At 35.9% G+C, this 20756-nt stretch overlaps 1 protein-coding gene and 1 non-coding gene across 3 annotated transcripts in view; one reads left to right on the forward strand and one right to left on the reverse strand.

The window, feature by feature from the left end:
* Positions 1-20756, reverse strand: part of NLK (nemo like kinase) — a 147010-nt gene that overhangs the window by 82507 nt on the left and 43747 nt on the right. The window lies entirely within an intron of this gene.
* TRNAA-CGC (transfer RNA alanine (anticodon CGC)) lies at positions 3171-3243 on the forward strand. Its single transcript has one exon. It is a non-coding gene; the product is annotated as a tRNA-Ala (tRNA).

The raw sequence follows: 20756 nt of genomic DNA on the forward strand, positions 1-20756 counted from the left end.
CATGCTGAAATGACCACAAGTGAAAATGATGCTCAGGAGCCCTACTTCTTCCATCCCCAGCTGTTTGGATCTTCCTAGGCTAGGCACCATTTAGGTAAGGAAGCCTTCTGATGATTGCAGCCTTCAGCCTTGGAACTGTCCATGCTGACACCAAATGCAGCAGAAACTAGCCATCCCCACTGAGCCCTCCTCATCAGAATGCAGATTCAGGAGCATGTCATTTTTTAGCTCTAAGTTTTCAGGTGGTGTTACACAGCCATAGTTAAGTGGGAAAATAGTACTAGGATGTAAATTATCGATTCATTTATACATTTAACAAAATTACAATTAATACTCCAAAAAGATTTTGGAGAAAATCTGTTAAAATGATTCTGTGGCAGATTAAAGATGGCCATAAATTCTTAGACACAAACCCATTAACCCTTCAGACTAGACAAACTCACAGGTGAATACCACCAAGTGACCCTAGTCAACGTCATGTGGAGCAGAATTCCCAGCCAACCCTGCCTGAACACCTGGCCCACAGATTGTGGACAAATAAAATTACTGAGTTTTAAGTCACTAAGTTTGGAGTAGTTTGTTATGCAGCAACAGATAACTGGAAGAGGTTCTAAGATTTATCTAAAAGAATAAACAGTGATAAATAGCTACAAAAATGATAAAATAAGATGCTTTGCTGTTCAGATATGAAATGTAACAAGCTATAAAATTTATAATATTACAGTATGGTATTAGAACATAAATACATGCCAATTTTAAAAAACAGAAAATTCTGAAACAGACCCAATTAGATATAAAATTTTACAGAATGATAAATGTATCAAATCAACAGAAAAGGGATATACTATGCAACAAACGGTGCTGGGACAACTAATTACTTTGGGGGGGGGAAGTTATATCTTTACCATAATCTTTATGCCAAAACAAACAAAATATATAGATAGACTGAATATAAAGCCATAAAATCACTAGAGAAAAAGACAGATGAATAGTTATACATTCTTTTTTTCAAATTAATTTATCATTGGCTGTGTTGGGTCTTCGTTGCTGCACGTGAGCTTTCTTTCTCTAGTTGCGGCGAGCAGGGGCTACTCTTTGTTGCGGTGCGCAGGCTTCCTCTCATTGTGGTGGCTTCTCTTGTTGCAGATCATGGGCTCTAGGCACGTGGGCTTCAGTAGTTGTGGCTTGTGGGCTCTAGAGTGCAGGCTCAGTAGTTCTGGAGCACAGGCTTAGCTGCTTCGCGGCATGTGGGATATTCCTGGACCAGGGATTGAACCCGTGTCCCCTGCATTGGCAGGCAGATTCTTAACCACTGCACCACCAGGGGAGTCCCATAGTTATATGTTCTTAAAATGGGCAAGACCTTTCTAAGTATAACAAAAAGCATTAGTCATAAAATAAAAATCTGTCAAATTTGACTATTTAAGAATTATAAGCACTATGAGAAAAAAAGAAAACCAGGAAAACATTTTAAAATATGATAAATAATACTTATCTTTCACGTATAAAAGTTTTTACAAATTGATAAGAAACAGCTCAATAGAAAAAAAATGGGCAAAGGGCATAAATAGGGACTTCACAGAAAAATATATATGGTCCATTTTTTAAAAAAAGAAACACTGATTGGAGGAGAGTAACAGAATCTAGACACTATACAACACAACATTCATGATGTCCAGGATACAATCCAAAACTATCTGATATATGAAGAAGCAAGATAATGGAACACATGCTCAAGAGAAAATAAAATTTGGCAAGTTTGACTCTGAGATCAACCAGAGGTTTAAACAAAAAACAAAGATTTTTAAATGGCTGTTATGATCCTCAATAAAATAAATCAAAACATGCTTTTAATAAATGAAAATCTCATCAGAAAATAAGAAATCTCAGTAGAAAAATAAAGACAAAAGCAAATTCTAGAGCTGAAAAGTTCAGTTTCTGGAAAAAAAAAAATTCAACGAATGAACTTAACAGCCAAATGGAAACAGCAGAGGAAAAAATTAGTGAACATGATGATAGGTCAATAGAAATGATCCAAGATGAAGAACACACGCACACAACATTTTTTAAAAATAAAAGAATAGTCTCAGGGACCTATATGATTAGATTAAACAGGCCAGCATATTTGTAACTGGAATGCCACAATGAGTGGAGAAAGAAAATGGGACAGAAAAAATATTTTAGGAAATAATGATTGCAATTTTCCCAAATTTGATGAAAGCATCATAGTCAAACTATTGATATACAAACATTAAGAGCAAATCTTAAAGGCAGCAAGAGAAAAACAACATATTATATACAAGGTAAAAACATACACTGATCTACAACCTACTTCTCATCAGGAACCATGGAAGGCCAACAGAAAGTGGAATAACATCTTTGAAATGCCTTTGAAAGAAAAAATAACTCATACTTCCATATATTCAGTGGAAATATCCTTCTAAGAATAAAGGTAAAATAGAAATGTTCACAGACTTTTTTAAAAATTAAGAAAATTAATTGGCAGCAGACCTACAATACAAAAAATGCCAAAGAAATTTCCTTAGACTTAAGGGAATTGATACCAGATAAAAACTTGGATCCTCAGAAAACAATAAAGAACACTGAAAATGATAAATATCTGGTTAATGCAAAAACTTTCTTCCTGATTGCCTTTTCCTCTTAATTCTTTATAAACCATTAAACAGTTCAAAGAAAAACCTATATCACTATTTTATGGCTCATAATGCACTACATATAACAACTATAATATAAAGGATGAGATGGTTTGAGAGCTATAACACTGCAAGATTTCAATATTTAATGAGAAGTAATATGTTATTAATTGTAGGTGAGCTGTGAAAAGCTAAGGATGTATACCACCATCCCTACGGCAACTACTAAAAACATAATGCGAAGAAGTACAGCCAAAATACCAAAAGGAAATTAAAGTCAAATTCTAAAAATATACTTCAAATAATCCAAAAGTGAGGGGGATAGGCAAAGGAACATAAAAACAAAAAACAGGAGACAACAGAAAACAAAAAATAATATGGTAACCCAAACGTGACCATATCACTAATTATGTTAAACATTAATGGACTAAAAATTACAATTAAAAGGCAGAGACTGTCAGAATGGATAATAAAACAATTACCCACTCTGTGCTGTCTATAAGAGACACAGGGACTTCCCTGGTGGTCCAGTAGTTAAGACTCCACACTCGCAATGCAGAGGGCCCAGGTTCGATCCCTGGTCAGGGAACTAGATCCCGCATGCTGCAACTAAGATCCCGCATGTCACAACAAAGACCCGGCGCAGCCAAATAAATAAATAAATAAATATTCAAAGAGACACAGTTAAACCATAAAGACAGATAGGGTAAAAGTAAATGGATGGAAAATAATACACCTTGTAAACAGTAATCATAAGAAGGCTGGAATATTAATATTAGATAAAACAGATTTCAACACAAAATTTGTTCAAAATACAAAGAGAGGCATGCTATATACATAAAGGACAATTTTTCAGGAAGACAAAGCAATCATAAGTGTGCATGTGGCCAATAACAGAGCTTCAAAATAAATGAAACTAAAATTCACAGAACTAAAAAGAGAAGCAGATCATTCCACAACTATAATTGTGATTTTAACACCTCTCATAGTAATTGGCAAAACAGCTAGGCAATATCAGAAAAGACATAGGTGACCTTTCCTTACTTTGTATTTATAGAACATCATACTCAACAACAGCAGAATAGAAATTCTTTTCATAAGCATATGCTATATGTTTACCATGATAGACCATATCCTGAGCTGTAAAACATTTCAATAAATTAAAAAAGATTAAGATTACATAAAGAATGTTCTTTGGCCATAATGGAATTAAATTAGAAACCTTTAACAATAAGATCAAGAGAAAAACAGAAATATTTGGAAATTAACAACACACTTCTAAATAATCAGTGAGTCAAACAAGAAATCACAAAAGAAATTTGAAAATATTTTGAATGGAAGGAAAATGAAAATACCACAGAGCAAAATTTGGGATGCAATTAAAACTGTTTACAAGGAAACTTACCACTTTGGATGATTGTGTTAGGAAAAGATATCTGACATCAATAACATGAATTTTCATTTTAAGAAGCCAGAAAAGGAATAGCAAATGAAACCCAAAATAACCAGGAAGGAAACAATAAAGGGCAGAAATCAATTAAAGAAAAATAATAGACAAAAATTAATGAAACCAAAAGCTAGTTCTTTAAAAAGACTGATAAAATTGCTAAGCCTCTGGCAATACTGATCAAGAAGAAAAAAGAAAAAGTATGAGAGGCGACAACTTATCAGTATCAGAAATGAATATGGGTATATCACTACAGAGCCTGCAGCTATTAAAAGTATAAGGGGGGCTTCCCTGGTGGCGCAGTGATTGAGAGTCCGCCTGCCGATGCAGGGGATGAGGGTTCGTGCCCCGGTCCGGGAAGATCCCACATGCCGCGGAGCGGCTAGGCCCGTGAGCCATGGCCGCTGAGCCTGCGCGTCCAGAGCCTGTGCTCCGCAACGGGAGAGGCCACAACAGTGAGAGGCCCGCGTACCGCAAAAAAAAAAAAAAAAAAAAGTATAAGGGACTATTATTAAATTTTTTATGCTAATAAATTTAACAACCTAGATGAAATGAACAAATTTCTTGTAAGATACAAATGACCAAAATTGACCCAAGAAGAAACAGATAACCTTAATAACCCTATATCAACTAAAGAAGTTGCATTCATACTTTTAAAACTTCCTTTAAGAAAAATTCAAGACACAGATGGCTTCCCTGGTATATTCTACCAAATGTTTAAGGAAACAAAACCAATTTTACACAAACTCTTTCAGAAAATAAAGAAGGCAGGAACAATATTCAATTCATTTTATAAGATCAGTATTATCCAAATAAAGAAGGCAGGAACAATATTCAATTCATTTTATAAGATCAGTATTATCCTAATATAAAAGGCAGACACAGACATCAGAAGAGAATTATAGACCACCTCAAGAACATAAAACATAAGTGCAAAAATCCTTAACGAAATGTTAACAAATTGAATCCAATGGTATATACAAAGGAAAATTCATTACAATCAAGTGGGGTTTAATCTGGGAACTCAAGGTTAGTTTAACTTCTGCAAATCAAAGCAATTCAACATATTAGAATAAAGGAGAAAAGGAACGCAACTGTCTGAATAAACACCGAAAAAGCACTTGACAAAATTTAATATTCTTTCATAATTAAAGGTAGATAACGTTCTCAACCAGATTAAAACTAACAGCTAAAATCATACTCAATGATAAAAAGCTCGAGACTTCCCTGGAGGTCCAGCAGTTAAGACTTCGCCTTCCAATGCAGGGGGTGCAGGTTCAATCCCTGGCCAGGAGCTAAGATCCCACATGCCTTGTGGCCAAAAAACCAAAACATAAAACAGAAGCAATATTGTAACAAATTCAATAAAGACTTTAAAAATGGTCCACATCAAAAATCTTAAAAAAAAAAAGAATGATGAAAGGCTCAATGTTTTCTAAGATCACGAACAAGGCAAGGATGTCCACTCTGCCCACTTCCATTTAAACAGTGTTCTGGAGTACCTAGCCAATGCAATAAGGGGGAAAATAAATAAAAGGTATATGGGTGAGAATTTAAGAAGTAAAATTGCCCCCATTGATAGATGACATGTTCACGCACATATCAAACACTAAGGAATCTACAACAAAGCTACTAGAACTAATAAGTTAATGTAGCACAGTTCCAGGATATGAGGTTAATAAACAAAATCCGGGCTTCCCTGGTGGCGCAGTGGTTGGGAGTCCGCCTGCCGATGCAGGGGACGCGGGTTCGTGCCCCGGTCCGGGAGGATCCCACATGCCGCGGAGCGGCTGGGCCCGTGAGCCATGGCCGCTGAGGCTGTGCGTCCGGAGCCTGTGCTCCGCAACGGGAGAGGCGGCAGCGGTGAGAGGCCCGCGTACCGCAAAAAAAAAAAAAAAAAAAAAAAAAAAAAAAAAAAAAAATCAACCAAAAACCAAAATCCAAGTGTATTTCTATATACTATCAATAAACAATTAGAAGATAAAAATTTAAAAAACAACCCCATTTACAATAAAATAGAATGAAAAAATAATATACTTAAGAATAAATTTAATGAAAGATGTGCAAGATCTATACACTGAGAACTATAAAACATTGCAATGGGAAATTATAGACAACTTAAATAAAAATATACTATGTCCATGGACCCATGTTCATCAGCTTCAAGGACTTAATATTGCTCAAACAGCAAACTTCCAAAATTGATCTTTATATTCAATGCAATTCCAATCAAAATTCTGCAATTTTTTTTGAAGAAATCAACAACTGATTTTAAGGATTTACAATACTTGATTTCGGGACTTATTTTAAAGCTACAGAAATCAAGATGGTGTGGTATTGGCATAATGATAGACACACAGACATAAAACAGAGCAGACTCCAAAACAGACCCATGCTTACATGTCAACTGATTTTCAACAAAGAGAGGCCAAGGTAGTTTCAATGGAAGGAAAGAGTTTTTCAATCAGTGGTGCTGGAACAATGGAATAACCATATGGGGAACAATGAACATGACCCGTAACTCACGCTATATACAAAATTCATTCCAAGTTAATCACAGACCTAAATATAAGAGTTAAAACTATGAACTTTCAGAAAAAATAATAGAAAATTTTTGCGACTTTGAGTTAGACAAAGATTTCTAAAATAGGACATAAAGAAGCACAAACTATAAAAGGAAAAAAAAAAAAGATGAAATGGACTTACCTGGTGGTGCAGTGGTTAAGAATCCGCTTGCCAATGCAGGGGACACGGGTTTGAGCCCTGGTTTGGGAAGATCCCACATGCCGCGGAGCAACTAAGCCCGTGAGCCACAACTACCGCGTGCTACAACTACTGAAGCCCCCATGCCTAGAGCTCATGCTCCGCAATGAGAGAAGCCACTGCAATGAGAAGCCTGCGCACTGCAACGATGAGTAGCCCCCTACTTGCGGCAACCAGAGAAAGCCTGCGCGCAGCAATGAAGACCCAACACAGCCAAATATAAATAAATAAATTTAAAAAAAAAGATGAAATGAACTTTATTGAGATAAAAAATTTTGCCCTTCTACAAATAACAAATGCTGGAGAGGATGTGGAGAAAAGGAAACCCTCCTATGCTGCTGATGGGAATATAAATTGGTGCAGCCACTATGGAGAACAGTATGGAGATTCTTCAGAGAATTAAAAATAGAGTTGCCATATCATCCAGCAATTCTACTCCTGGGCATATATCCAGAAAAAACTATAATTCAAAAAGATACATGCACCCCCTACGTTCACTGCCACACTATTCACAATAGCCAAGACATGGAAGCAACCTAAATGTCCATTGACACATGAATGGATAAAGAAGATGTGACACACACACACACACACACACACACACACACACACACACACAGGAATATTAGCCACAAAAAAGAATGAAATAATGCCATTTGCCGCTACATGGATGGACCTAGAGATTACTGTTCCGAAGTAAGTCAGAAGGAGAAAGACAAATACCATATGACATCACTTATATGTGGAATCTAAAATATGACACAAATGAACTTATCTACGAAATAGAAACAGACCCACAGACATAGAGAACAGACTTGTGGTTGCCAAGGGAGAGAGGGGAGGGCTGGATTGGCAGTTTGGGGCTAGCAGATGCAAACTATTATATATAGAATGGATAAACAACAAGATCCTATTGTATAGCACAGGGAACTATATTAATAACCTGTAATACACCATAATGGAAAAGAAAAACAAACAAAAAACCACAAAAAAACCCTTTTGCTCTTCTAAAGAAACTGCTGAGAAAATGAAAAGGCAAGCTACTAAATGGGAGAAAATTTTTTTAAAACATCTGACAAAAGGCCTGTATCCAGAATATTTATATCTCTTTCCATAGTAAAAAGACTAACAATCCAATTAAAAATGGGCAAAAGACGTGCACACTTTATAAAAGAAGATATGCAGGGGACTTACCCAGTGGCGCAGTGGTCCGCCTGCCAATGCAGGGGACACAGGTTCAATCCCTAGTCTGGGAAGATTCCACATGCCACAGAGTAACTAAGCCCATGAGTCACAACTACTGAGCCTGCGCTCTGGAGCCCACGCACCTAGAGCCTGTGCTCTGTAACAAAGAGAAGCCACCGCAATGAGAATTCCGCACGCTGCAATGAAGAGTAGCTCCCGCTCGCCGCAACTAGAGAAAGCCCGCTCACAGCAACGAAGACCCAACGCAGCCAAAAAAAAAGAGAGAAGATACGCAGATGGAGAATATGCACAAGAAAACCAAAATTCAACATCAGTAGTCAAAGAAATGCAAACTAAAGCCACAGTGAGATTCTACTACACGCTCACTCTAGAATGACTAAAGCGTAACAAGACTGACATTTTTAGCACTAGCCACACTACACTGTGATTATGGACATGTCTCTCTATTCCAATAAAATATAAGCTCATAAGGGAGAAAAAACAAGACTGACAATAAAGAGTGGTGGTGAGGATTTGGAGCAGCTTGAACTCTCATACATTGCTGGTGGGAATATAAAATATACAGACACACTGGAAAGCGTTATGGCAGTATCTTATAAACTTAAGCATATACTTAGCATGTGACCTAGCAATTCTACCTCTAGGTATTTGCCCAAGAACAATGAAAATATATATCCATGTAAAGACTTGTACACAGAAATTCATAACAGCCAAAAATTCAGTGCACTCCAAATGTCCATCAAGTGATGAATGGTAAATTTTAGTACATCCATAGTATATGTAATACAACTTGATATTACAAACAATTGAAATATTAATAAACAACATGATGAATCTCAAAACATTATGCTAGGTAAAAGAAGTCAAACACAAAAGACCATGTACTATATGATTCCACTTGTTTGAAACTCTAGAAAAGACAAAACTATAGGGACAGGAAGTAGATCAATAGTTGCCTGGGGTTGTGGGTGGGAGAGGGGACCAACTGCAAACGAATGGGAAGAAACTTTTTAGGGTTAGAGATCCATTCTAATGTCCTGATTGTGATGGTGGTTGCACAAATGCATATAACTATCAAAGTTCATCAAAGTGTACCATTAAAATGAGTGTATTTTACTGTATATATAAGAACACACAGTCAGAAAACAAAAGAAATGGTGCTCCACTTCACTAGTACAAACACTGATGATATAAATGTTTATGTCCCCCCAAAATCTGGTCAGAAATCACTTTTGATTTTTTGATTAAGTTAAACAGTCTACAGTAGGATAGAGTACTGGGTACAAGTGGCCCAAAGTAAGATAAAAGACTGCGATAAAAATGCTAGATCTTTTTAAAATTAATTAATTATTTTTTGGCTGCATTGGGTCTTTGTTGCTGTGAGCAGGGACTACTCTTCGCTGCGGTGCACAGGCTTCTCATTGCGGTGGCTTCTCATTGCGGAGCATGGGCTCTAGGCGTGCAGGCTTCAGCAGTTGTGGCTCGTGGGCTCTAGAGCACAGGCTCCGTAGTTGTGGCACACGGGCTTAGTTGCTCCACGGCATGTGGGATCTTCCTGAACCAGGGCTTAAACCCGTGTCCCCTGCACTGGCAGGCAGATTCTTAACCACTGTGCCACCAGGGAAGTCCAATGCTAGATCTTCAAAAAGAAACTGGTTTATGTACTAAACGTTTTGTGCCTTGGTCTAGTATTAACATGATGTCTGTGTAAAATGACAAAAAGAACCACTGTTAAATCACATTATATTTCCTGTCATTCTGCATTATCCCAGATTGCTAAATGTGTTCTTTCCAAGAAGTCTGATTGAATTACTGTATACATTTACTGTCCTAGGTGACAGTTTTGTCATTGTTAGAGATTTCAGTAATTAAAATGGGAAATAGAAGTTTAGGTTATTTTCCTTAACAAAACTATCTTCCTTGGAGCCACATTATTATGATGGTTTTCATGCTCCTGTACACTGCATGTCTTAAGCTGAGTGCAGTTTAGGGGATCCTCTCTAATTTCAGGAAGGTACTTCTTTCCTTCACCACTGTGATCTGACCTGTGACAAATCTGTACTATACACTATGTAAATGGCTAACAAGTCAATTGCTAACCAACTGAATGTACAAATCTTAGTGCTGGTGCTAAAATCTCTTCATGATAGTCACCATGATCTCAAAGTTTGTTTCAAAATTTGCAAGCATCAATCAAATCTGAAGATGAAACACTAATGAATGTTGAATTCTCACGCTTTAGGTGTATTTCCTTTTTTAGATTTTTTGGTTCTCTGCTATTTTTACAGTACTGTTTCATTTAAATTTCCTACATGCCAACTTTGTTTGTGTGATTGAAATAAAATTGCAGTATATACATGTTAAAAAAATAATTTGTTGTTTAAGTCAAAAAGAAAGAAAGAAAGAAAGAAATGACACTGAAACCAAGAGCTGTTGTTTTTTCTCCATTTGCCTTGGTTAAATACTATACTAATGATGAAAGGCATTAATTAGTACAACATTTCTTGAAAGTAATTTGGCACTGTACACATAAATTCTTTAAAAATGAGTGGACCTTTTGACCCAGCAATTCTTTTTCTAGGAATTTTTACTACAGAAATAATCATAAAAGTTAAATAAGACTATATACAAGAATAGTACTGGAAAGCTCTTTATAATGATGACAAATAACTGGGATAAAGCCCTGTATGTCCAACAACAGGTGATCAGTTAAATAATAAAACATTCATTCAATTAAAATGATGTGCCCAATAACATACGTGTCCTTCCCGATGTATGAAAATATACTTCTTTACTGCATTTTACGTTGGTACCTTTCACAAAAATGTTTATCCTCTACCTGTGGGAGTTATGGTATAAAGAAGTGACTATAAGTATCACAACAGTCAGATTTCTAATATTAGAAGAAAACTAATTAATCATTACTGTCCTCTTTTACCCCAGATTGGGCATATGAAGTCATATTTTCTGTCTAATTCTTACGACGATTAATGGAAAGAAGGAAAAAAAGAACCTTTGGACTTTACTCAGTATTATCACAAAAGATCTGATATGAGCAACTATTTCACTTCAAAAGGGCTTTGACCCACAAATTTAATTAGTTATTTTAATGATTTACTTACAGTTTGCCCTGTAATAGACAAAGGAGTAACAGAAGGTTCTAGTATACACTTTTTAGGTTTGTATAACTTGGGTCTCAGTTCCTTATCTATAAAAGAAAAATGGTAAGGTGCAGGATTGGCCATTTCTAGTTCTAAGGAAGATTTAATATACTAAAAATCAGTCAATGCTTTTAAAAATTACTGGCAAATGCAAAGTGTTAAGAAATAAACCCTGGTCGACTAGTCTGGGATATCTTGTAAACATTCACTTAAAGAAGAAAAAAGAAAGAAAGAAAAGAATAAGATCCTTATTAAATCCTGGTGAATTTAAACCCAGGGAACATTCACTATCAACCTGTCAAGGAGATTAACAAAGGCAGGAATCACAACTAAAAAGTGATATATCCTCAATGGTCTCCTAGTTGCTAAAATTTAAAGTCAGTTATCTTACTTGAAGATAGTGAAAATGTATAGCATCTATCAATATAACCACGTCAGCATCAGGAAATAAGATGTCTAATAGTCCCACAACTACAGGTAATTCAAACAGAAAAGAACAATACACTAACAGTTATTTGAGGCTAATAATTTATTGTGCCTACTTTAAAATAGTTTCCCAATCTAATGAGGTTCAGATATTCAAAGTAAGGATAATTAATTTATAAAAATGAAATACAACTTGGATTTCCACCTAACAAATAGTATTATGCCTAACAAATTTGCCCTGCAACTCAGCATATCTTAATTCAAAGAAGAGAGTAAATAACCTATGTAATATGTTTGTAAATTTGACTATAAAGATTTGAATTTCATTCATTTAATGCCAAATCAAAGAAAACAAGTTAAATTTACAAATACACAAGAAATGAAACTCATTTATTAAACCTTCTTAATAAAGGAAATAATTACATTTGGGAGAAATGGTCAATTATAAATATTATACATTAGTTAAATTTAAATTTTTCCATAATCAATCAACTATCTGAACTATCTTTGCATTATGAACATTTTTTTTGTGCAGTTGCCTTCAGAAGTTACACGATAAAAATAACTTGTAATATGGCCATTTTACCTTGGTGCCTCATTTTTAAGTTAAATTACATCCCAAACCAAAGTGAAATACAATGTGGAATCTAAAAAAGATGATACAAATGAACTTACTTACAAAACAGACACAGACTCACAGATTTTGAAAACAAACTATGGTTACCAAAGGGGAAAGGTGGGGGGTGGAGGGATAAATTAGGAGTTTGGGATTAGCATATACACACTATTATATATAAAATAGATAATCAACAAGGACCTACTGTATAGCACAGGGAACTCTACTCAGTATTCTGTAATAACCTATATGGGAAAAGAATCTGAAAAAGAATGGATGCATGTATAACTGAATCACTTTGCTGTATACCTGAAACTAACAAAACATTGTAAATCAACTATACCCCAATATAAAATAAAAATTAAATTAAAAAAAAAGAAAATAAACAAAAAAAACCAAACTGAAATACAAGCATTTGGCTCAAGCAAAGTTCCATCAGGTGGAAGAAGAATAAAACTATCATTAAGTGTGACTGGAGATGGTGGTGATGGGATGTGATGCTGCAACATATTAAGACACAGCCAGACAAAACAAAGCATGAAACAAGGGAAAGGCTCCATCACATCACTGTTTAGACCCCATAGTGTTGCATTCATATATCCTACAAGGCAACTGCTGGGAGAAGAATGCACCTCTTATTTTCTAACAGAAGGAAATGATTCTTTAACTGCCAATAGTAAGGGATTTCTTAAACTGTTTCCCTGACATTAATGATTTGTAAAAGTAAATTTTTATTAGGGCCTCATTTCTTTATTGAGGAAGACGAAGATGTTTCAAGATTATTTTTCCTTTTCTCTCTGCAGTTTGGAAATAGAGGTGGGAGTGTGCAACTAGAGAAGTGTCTTCAAGATCTACAGGAGCTTTTAACTGACATATCAGTGGCCCACTGAAAGCATGTCTTTTGTTTGCCAGGTGTCAGGATTCCAACATTAAAGTTAAGGTAACCTCTCAGTCCAAGTGCAATGGTTGACAGACATTTTCTCCTCCTTCAGTACTCCTTTGATTATATTTCCTTAGGTCCAGAGATCTGAGGCTATACTAGAGAAGGACTTTTAAAAATTTAAGAACACTTCCTTTTCAAAAACTCAAGTCTATACCAAGTGAGTCACAATAATAACAGTTCTGTTAGGTTTTGGTCAGCACATTTTTTTAGGCCTAATTAAGTAAACTAGGGTAAAAGTAAACTATATTGTACTTTTTTTGTCATGTGTGAAATTATAATTTTACATAGTAGAATCAAGAACATATGCATTTTGTGATCCTCTTCAACAACAATTCCTATTTTCAGTGAGTCAGTAAGAAGTCCAAGATGCTACTTAAGCCTTGTTTCTGTAGTACAGTGGCTAGCATGTTCATGTCACAGAATGCTGTTTAAACTAGATTCTTCTGAAACCAGTTAAGTAGCTACCATTCTTTTTCAACTTTTTCAAAAGAAGTATATTCTTGACCTATAAAAGAATGCTTGTGCTGACAACTGCTTGAATATCACTATTTAATAAGTAAGGCATCATGATGAATGTACAATTACATTTAATCTGTGAGAGAGACTTCGATGGAGAAACATGGGAAATTTTGGAAAAGTAAATTCTCCATTCAGGTGTTATGATTTTAAGAAAAGAGCAACAGTTGAAACACACAACGAAGAGAAAAGGACAGGAACATACTTGAGGGAAGATGACTTCTATTTGAGCCAGCTATTTTAGAAAATCCTAGAAAACTTACAGTGAGTGTCAGAATGCCATCTGGCTGTACTATTGATGTAATTTTTAAATGTAACTTTAAGGATTGATGCAATCCAGGGGAAGCAGAGGGGAGGGAAAACCTAAGGGAATAATCACTTCCACTATATTTAAGTGCAGATTTGGCATCATATGATACTTTACATCCTGATAAAGAAGTGAATTTTACTGACACCTTGCTTTATAATAAAGCCCTTGAAGATTAAGAAATTACACAATAGCAATAGGATCCTTGACTGTAGAATTGAGCCTTGGATAGACAGATGCATCTTTTCCAAAGAACTCTAAATTTCTTTCACAACCATGTCAGTTATAGTCTGGGGAAGAAGAAAAGAAAAAGTAAAATAATTCCATCACATGTAGAAGCTACTAATCTGTGTTAGAAATGGAATGAATCAGATGCACTGCCATGTCTAATAGAATGGTCAGCAAACTCTTCCCCTAGGGTCCAGGTGACTGTCTAAGTTGACTACCCTCCTAGTTTGAGGGGTACTGCATTGCTGGGGAGAGAGGGAGATAAAACAGGAGGACGAGGACCAGGAGGCAGCAACAGTAGTACGGTGTGACATTTAACAGTACCATATAGAACTCAGTCTTTTCTCCCATGAATACAATCTTCTCCTAGTACACATAGCAACAATTTCCACTTGAGGTGGCTGATGGCTATTACTTGTGCCTTCCCAATGTTCTTTCTCATCTTAGACTGCTAAGCAGATCACAGTCTCCACCATCCAAAAAGACTTCTTAGGAAACTGAAAAAGTGGAGCTAACCCTTTTCCTCTTTCATTAAGGAAGAGCTGTAAGGATGTGTACTGAGAGCTGCCTCTGCCATGTGGAGAAACCAATTCAAGAAAATAATCACAATTTGCAGAGAAAGAGAAAGGAGACAAGAATCCTGATAATATTCAAGTCTTACATTTCATTTACACCTAAGGCTAGTTCTACTTCTATCCATCTTGAAGTCTGGTTATATGAGCCAACAAATCTTTTTTGCTAGTTTGAGTTGAACTTTTGTAATCCAAAAGACTCAACTCTTACACCAACTTTTACTAGATGTTCATTTTTACCTGTATAAAAATATTAGCTTTTGTCTCTCCTTCCCTTCCCCTCACAGATCATAAACATTGTAATTTGCCCTTCCAGCAAACCCCTAGGAGATGTCAATGTCTAAAATAATCTTTTTTCAGATATTTAATCTCTTCATGACTGACCTTTACATTATATATTATCATGGATGCAAATCAGTAGCTCCTTTGTCAACTCCCTATATCTCTCCCCAGACTACTTCCCTTTCTGGTATGCAAGCCTTGGACTCAGCCAGCAAAGGACAAGTGGCTATAGCTGGGTTAATAGTGCACTATTTATAAATATACCCACGATAGTCATTTCAAAGGTGCAAAAGAGAAAAGCAGCCTTATTGAAATGTGTTCTCGCTTTTAGATTCAGGACAGGAACAATTTGACATCAACTTTCAAACTACTTGGGCTCGAAACTACTTTTGGATTTGTTTTGGTGGTGTATTTGTTCAGAAATCTGAAGAATGTAACCATTCCCTATATAGCAAATCCTAGGGACTTGTGGAAAATTATAGCCTTTTCAGAGAACTTAATTTCACTTCACATAAATAAAAACAAATCATTTTACTTGTTCAGAGGTTATGAAGTATCATCTGGTGAGGACATAACTGCTACTGGCAAAACTTGCAAATCTATCATCTTCTAGTAAAAACATTACAGCTCCTTTTTGCTACCCTTGTCACTGAGCAATAGTCATTTTTTGTAATCTTTCTTGTCATTCTCTTTTTGGAGATGTTGAGTTGAAATTCTAATGTGTTCTAATGCAAACCATATCCTGACTTTGGCAGTCTGACAGCTGAATAAGGCCTGACACAATGTTCATCAATTATTAACACTAGCAGGAACCATTAAGGAGTCTAGTGCAACATCAATAAATTAGCTGAACAAATGAAATAAATGAATAGTGAGAGCCTTTGATGTGCAATTTTCATGGGAAAGATTGTTACCTTCATTTTTCAAAAAGGAAAATTCATGCCCAGAGAAGTTAACAAATTTGCCTTGGGTCACAGAGAATAAATAGCAGTACTGGGATTGGATTAAAGTGTTCTTTTTTCTATACCAGGCAGCTTTCTCTGAACCCTGAAGGTCTATGAAGCAGCAATTACAAAGCTGTCCCTCTATACCTTCTAAGGACCCCTTTGACCACAATTACATTTCACAGAATTCTTTTCATTATAAATCGCTCCTCTTGATATGCTTATAGAGTAAGTTAAGGGAATATGCAGTGAGGACAGGGAGGGAGAATTAATGGGGACCGCCCACAAAAGCTCTACTTTTGGAAATGCTATTATATATAGATCAGCCTACTTTAGGAGTGCTCAATTTTGGTTTCATTAAGTATGTATGTATTTCAGAGCCAGAACTATATTTAAAAAACCCATTGTATACTTTTCCAGCATCTGGTCACAAGAATATTTCAAAGAAACCAAAGTCCTTTGTTTCATTAATGTATGTTCCCACCTCCTCCCAAACCCCTTCCCAGCCAGTTATCATTCATTAGTTGGGAGACAGCATTTCTCAAAAATGTAGATTAGGAAAAGTATAACAAAAATTAAACCATTTAGTTTCTTAGCTGTTTCTGCACAAGGACAGGACAGTTTGTTTCACCTTTATCTCCCTACCACTTGTTACACAGTAGGTGTTTGTTGAAAGGGGAGGCTTTACTAATGTAAACTTGGTTAGAAAACAAACAGTTTTATAAAATATGTATTGTTCACTGAGCTTGAGGATAGAAAAGCCTTAGTAACAGAAAGATAAATCCTAAAATACTGTTCCAAAATATTTATGTAGTTAATGGGAAAAAGAAAATTCCTTGGCAGGGACTTCCCTGGCGGTCTGCGAATCCACTGCATGGGGCGGGAGTTCAATCCCTGGATGGGGAACTAAGATCCCACAAGCAGTCAAAAAGCTAAAAAAAACCCCAAAAAAACCAAAAAAAGAAAGAAAGAAAAGAAAATTCCTTTGCAAACTATGGTTTCCTCCAAAGAGAAAAATAAGTATCACCAAAATGGAAAAATTACCACATACTGAGAAAATGTTCTAGATTGGTTTTTATTTGTTGTAAAGAAACGTGTATCTATAAGTTTTCTGAAACTGGTAACATATTAAATGCTACATTTCAATTATCTAAATTCTTTTTCCAAGACAAAAATGCTGACAAGCCTTCCCTTTCCCTCATTCTCCCTTTCCTCACCTCCCCGCCTTTTTTAAAGCTACAAACAACATACCAATCTTGAGGCATTAAGACCAGAAGCATAGGACCAAAGAAAAGTTGGTCCTGACAGAGAAGCATTTTACTTCAAAAATGGGAAGAAAAAGCCGCTGTGCAGGTGCTATATGTCACCAATCCGAAGAGGTTTTGCTCTTTAACAGCACATTTAAGAAAAACATGTGGGCTTCCTTGGTGGCGCAGTGGTTGAGAGTCCGCCTGCCGATGCAGGGGACACGGGTTCGTGCCGCGGTCCGGGAAGATCCCACATGCCGCGGAGCGGCTTGGGCCCGTGAGCCATGGCCGCTGAGCCTGCGCGTCTGGAGCCTGTGCTCCGCAACGGGTGAGGCCACAGCAGTGAGAGGTCCGCGTACCGCAAAAAAAAAAAAAAAAAAAAAAGAAAAACAACAAAATTGGAAAAAAAAAAAAAAAAGTATATTGTTAGTTATAATGATTTCTAGGTCTTTCTTGTTCAACAAGGGGCACCTACCTGGCAACATTTCAAAAGATGATTAAAATGACATTCAGGACATAGAAGACAGGCTAGTTGTCAAGAGAAAAAAATGTGATGCCAGCATGACAAAGGCTTTTTATTTTGGAAGATATATAACAAGTGTATTATTAACAAAAAAATAAAATAAAAGGCTAAGAAGGGAACATTACCCAGTAATGATCTATTTTAACTTGGATTAAATGCCATAAAACTTGCAATGTGTCTTTTGGGATACCTCAAAGGGTAATCAACAAGGGTCTCCTAACAGGAAAATGGTCCCACAAAACAGACACACTCATTTTACAGAGCGCTATGAAAATTCTGATCATTACTTTTTCAAGGAGACTAACTGGAAACAGGTCTTGAATCTATGGGAATAATTTTATTTGGTAGATTATCAAATGTAGCTAAATATGTGGATGAGATTTATGTGGGAGCACTTATTTTATATTTAATAAAATGGAAGCCATGGAAGCTATAAGAACTATATTGACCTCTGTTCAAATCAGTTATATTTCAGACACAAATGTAAACAGAGAAATTAGACACTCACGTACTCATTGCCCAGATAAAATGTTTGCTACATCTGCTTCAGATACCTTTTGTTAAAATATGAAATGCTATACAGATGCATCAAAAGACTCTCCGTCCCTCACTCTCTCCCTATCCAGAGTTAACCAACATCCTGACTCTGGTGTGAATCCTTGATATTCATACTTTAAAATTTATCCATGTTGATCTGTCTACATTGAGTTCACTCATTTTATGTGTAGCATAGTATTCTACTGTATGAATAAACTATAAGCCCACAGATCCAAGAAATTCACTGAACTCCAAGCACGAGAAAATTATACCAAGGCACATAATAATCAAATTGTTTAAAACTGGTGGAGCATGGGGGAATTGGATGAAGGTATGGTCAAAAGGTACAAACTTTCAAATAAATAAATAAATAAATACTGGGGATGTAATATACATGATGACTACAGTTAACACTGATGTATGTTATGGTATGTTTGAACGTTGCTAAAAGAGTAGATCCTAAAAGTTCTCATCACAGGGAAAAAAATTTTTCTTTCCTTTATTATACTGCACGCCTTAAACTTATACAGTCCTATATGTCAATTATATCGCAATAAAACTGGGGGGGGGTGGTATTGCTTAAAACCACTGATAAAGAGAAAATCTTAAAAGCACTCAGAAAATAAAGACATATTACATACAGGAGAACAAAGGTGAAGATTATAGCCTATTTCTCAATGAAAACAACAACATGTGGAAGACACTGGAACACCATCTTAAAAGTACTTAAATGAAAAAAAGTCACCCCAGAATTTCAAATCCAACAAAAATAACTTTCAAAACCAAAGATGAAATAAAAACTTTTTCAGTCATGCAAAAGCTGAAAGAATTCATCACCAGGAGACTTGCACTGTAAGTAATGGCAAAGGAAGCCTTTAAGCAGAAGGAAAATGATACCAGACAAAAACCTGGATCTACACAAAGGAATGAAGAGCATGGCAATAATAACAGACCTTTTAGTATTATTTAAATCTCCTTAAAAAATAATCAATGTTTAAAGCAAAATAACGTGGTGTGGGGGTTTAAAACATGTATAAGTAAAAACAAAAAAAAAGTTTTTAAAAACAACGATAACATAGGTAAAAGTAAAATATATGACACCAATAGCACAAAGGCTAGAAGGAGAAATGGAAGTAGACTACTGTAAGGTTCCTGTAAGGTTCTTACGCTATGTATAAAGTAGTATTATAACACCAGCTGAAGGTACTCTGTGATGAGTTAAAGATGTATAGTATAAACCCTAAAGTAACTGCTAAAATAACAAAGCAAAGAGTTATAGGTGAAAAGACAAACAGAAAAATAAAATGGAGTCATAAAAAGTATTCATGCTCCATATTTAAAAACTGATAAATTGGAAGTCATCAAAATTAAGAACTTCTGCTCTTCAAAAGACACTGTTAAGAGAATAAGAGACAAGTCACCAACCTGGAGAACTTATCTGAAAATCATATAGCTGATAAAGGATTTTTACTGAGAATAAAAAAACTCTCAAAACTCAAAAAAAAATCAATAAAACAATTTTTTTAAAAATAGGAAAAGAGTTGAACAGACACTTCAAAAAAGATATACAAATGGCAAATCACTAGTCATTAGCAAAATGCAAATTAAAACTACAGTAAGATACCACTACATACCTATTAAAATACCTAAAATTCAAAAGACTGACCCTATTAAGTATCAGCAAGGATGTAGAGAAACTGGAACTCACACTGCTGGAGACGTAAAATGGTAAACCACTCTGAAAAACTGCTTAAGAAGTCGTACAAGGGCTTCCCTGGTGGCACAGTGGTTCAGAATCCACCTGCCAATGCAGGGGACATGGGTTCATGCCCTGGTACAGGAAGATCCCACATGCTGTGGAGCAACTAAGCCCGTGCGCCACAACTACCGAGCCTGCGCTCTAGAACCCGTGAGCCACAACTACTGAGCCCACGTGCCTAGAGCCTGTGCTCCACAACAAGAAGCCACCACAATGAGAAGCCCACGCACTGCAACGAAGAGTAGCCCCCGCTTGCTGCAACTAGAGAAAGCCCACGCGCAGCAATGAAGACTCAATGCAGCCAAAAATAAAAAATATTTATATATAAAAAATAATTTCAATTGTTCTTGAACTATTAAAAAAAAAGTTGTACATACACTTACCTTATCATCTAGCCATTCCATGCCTAGGTGAAATGAAAACCTAAGTCCATGCGAAGACTTAGACATGAATATCCATAGCAGCTTTATTTGTAGTAGCCCCAAACTAGAAATAACCCAAAACTATGGTATATCTCTACAACAGATTACTACTAAGCAATAAAAAGTTATTACCTATTGATTTGTGCAACAACATGGATGAATCTCAAAATAAAAATGCTGAGTGAAACAAGTCAGATGAAAAA

Source organism: Pseudorca crassidens, chromosome 19 (assembly GCF_039906515.1).
Source record: "Pseudorca crassidens isolate mPseCra1 chromosome 19, mPseCra1.hap1, whole genome shotgun sequence".
NCBI classification, from domain to species: Eukaryota; Metazoa; Chordata; class Mammalia; order Artiodactyla; family Delphinidae; genus Pseudorca; species Pseudorca crassidens.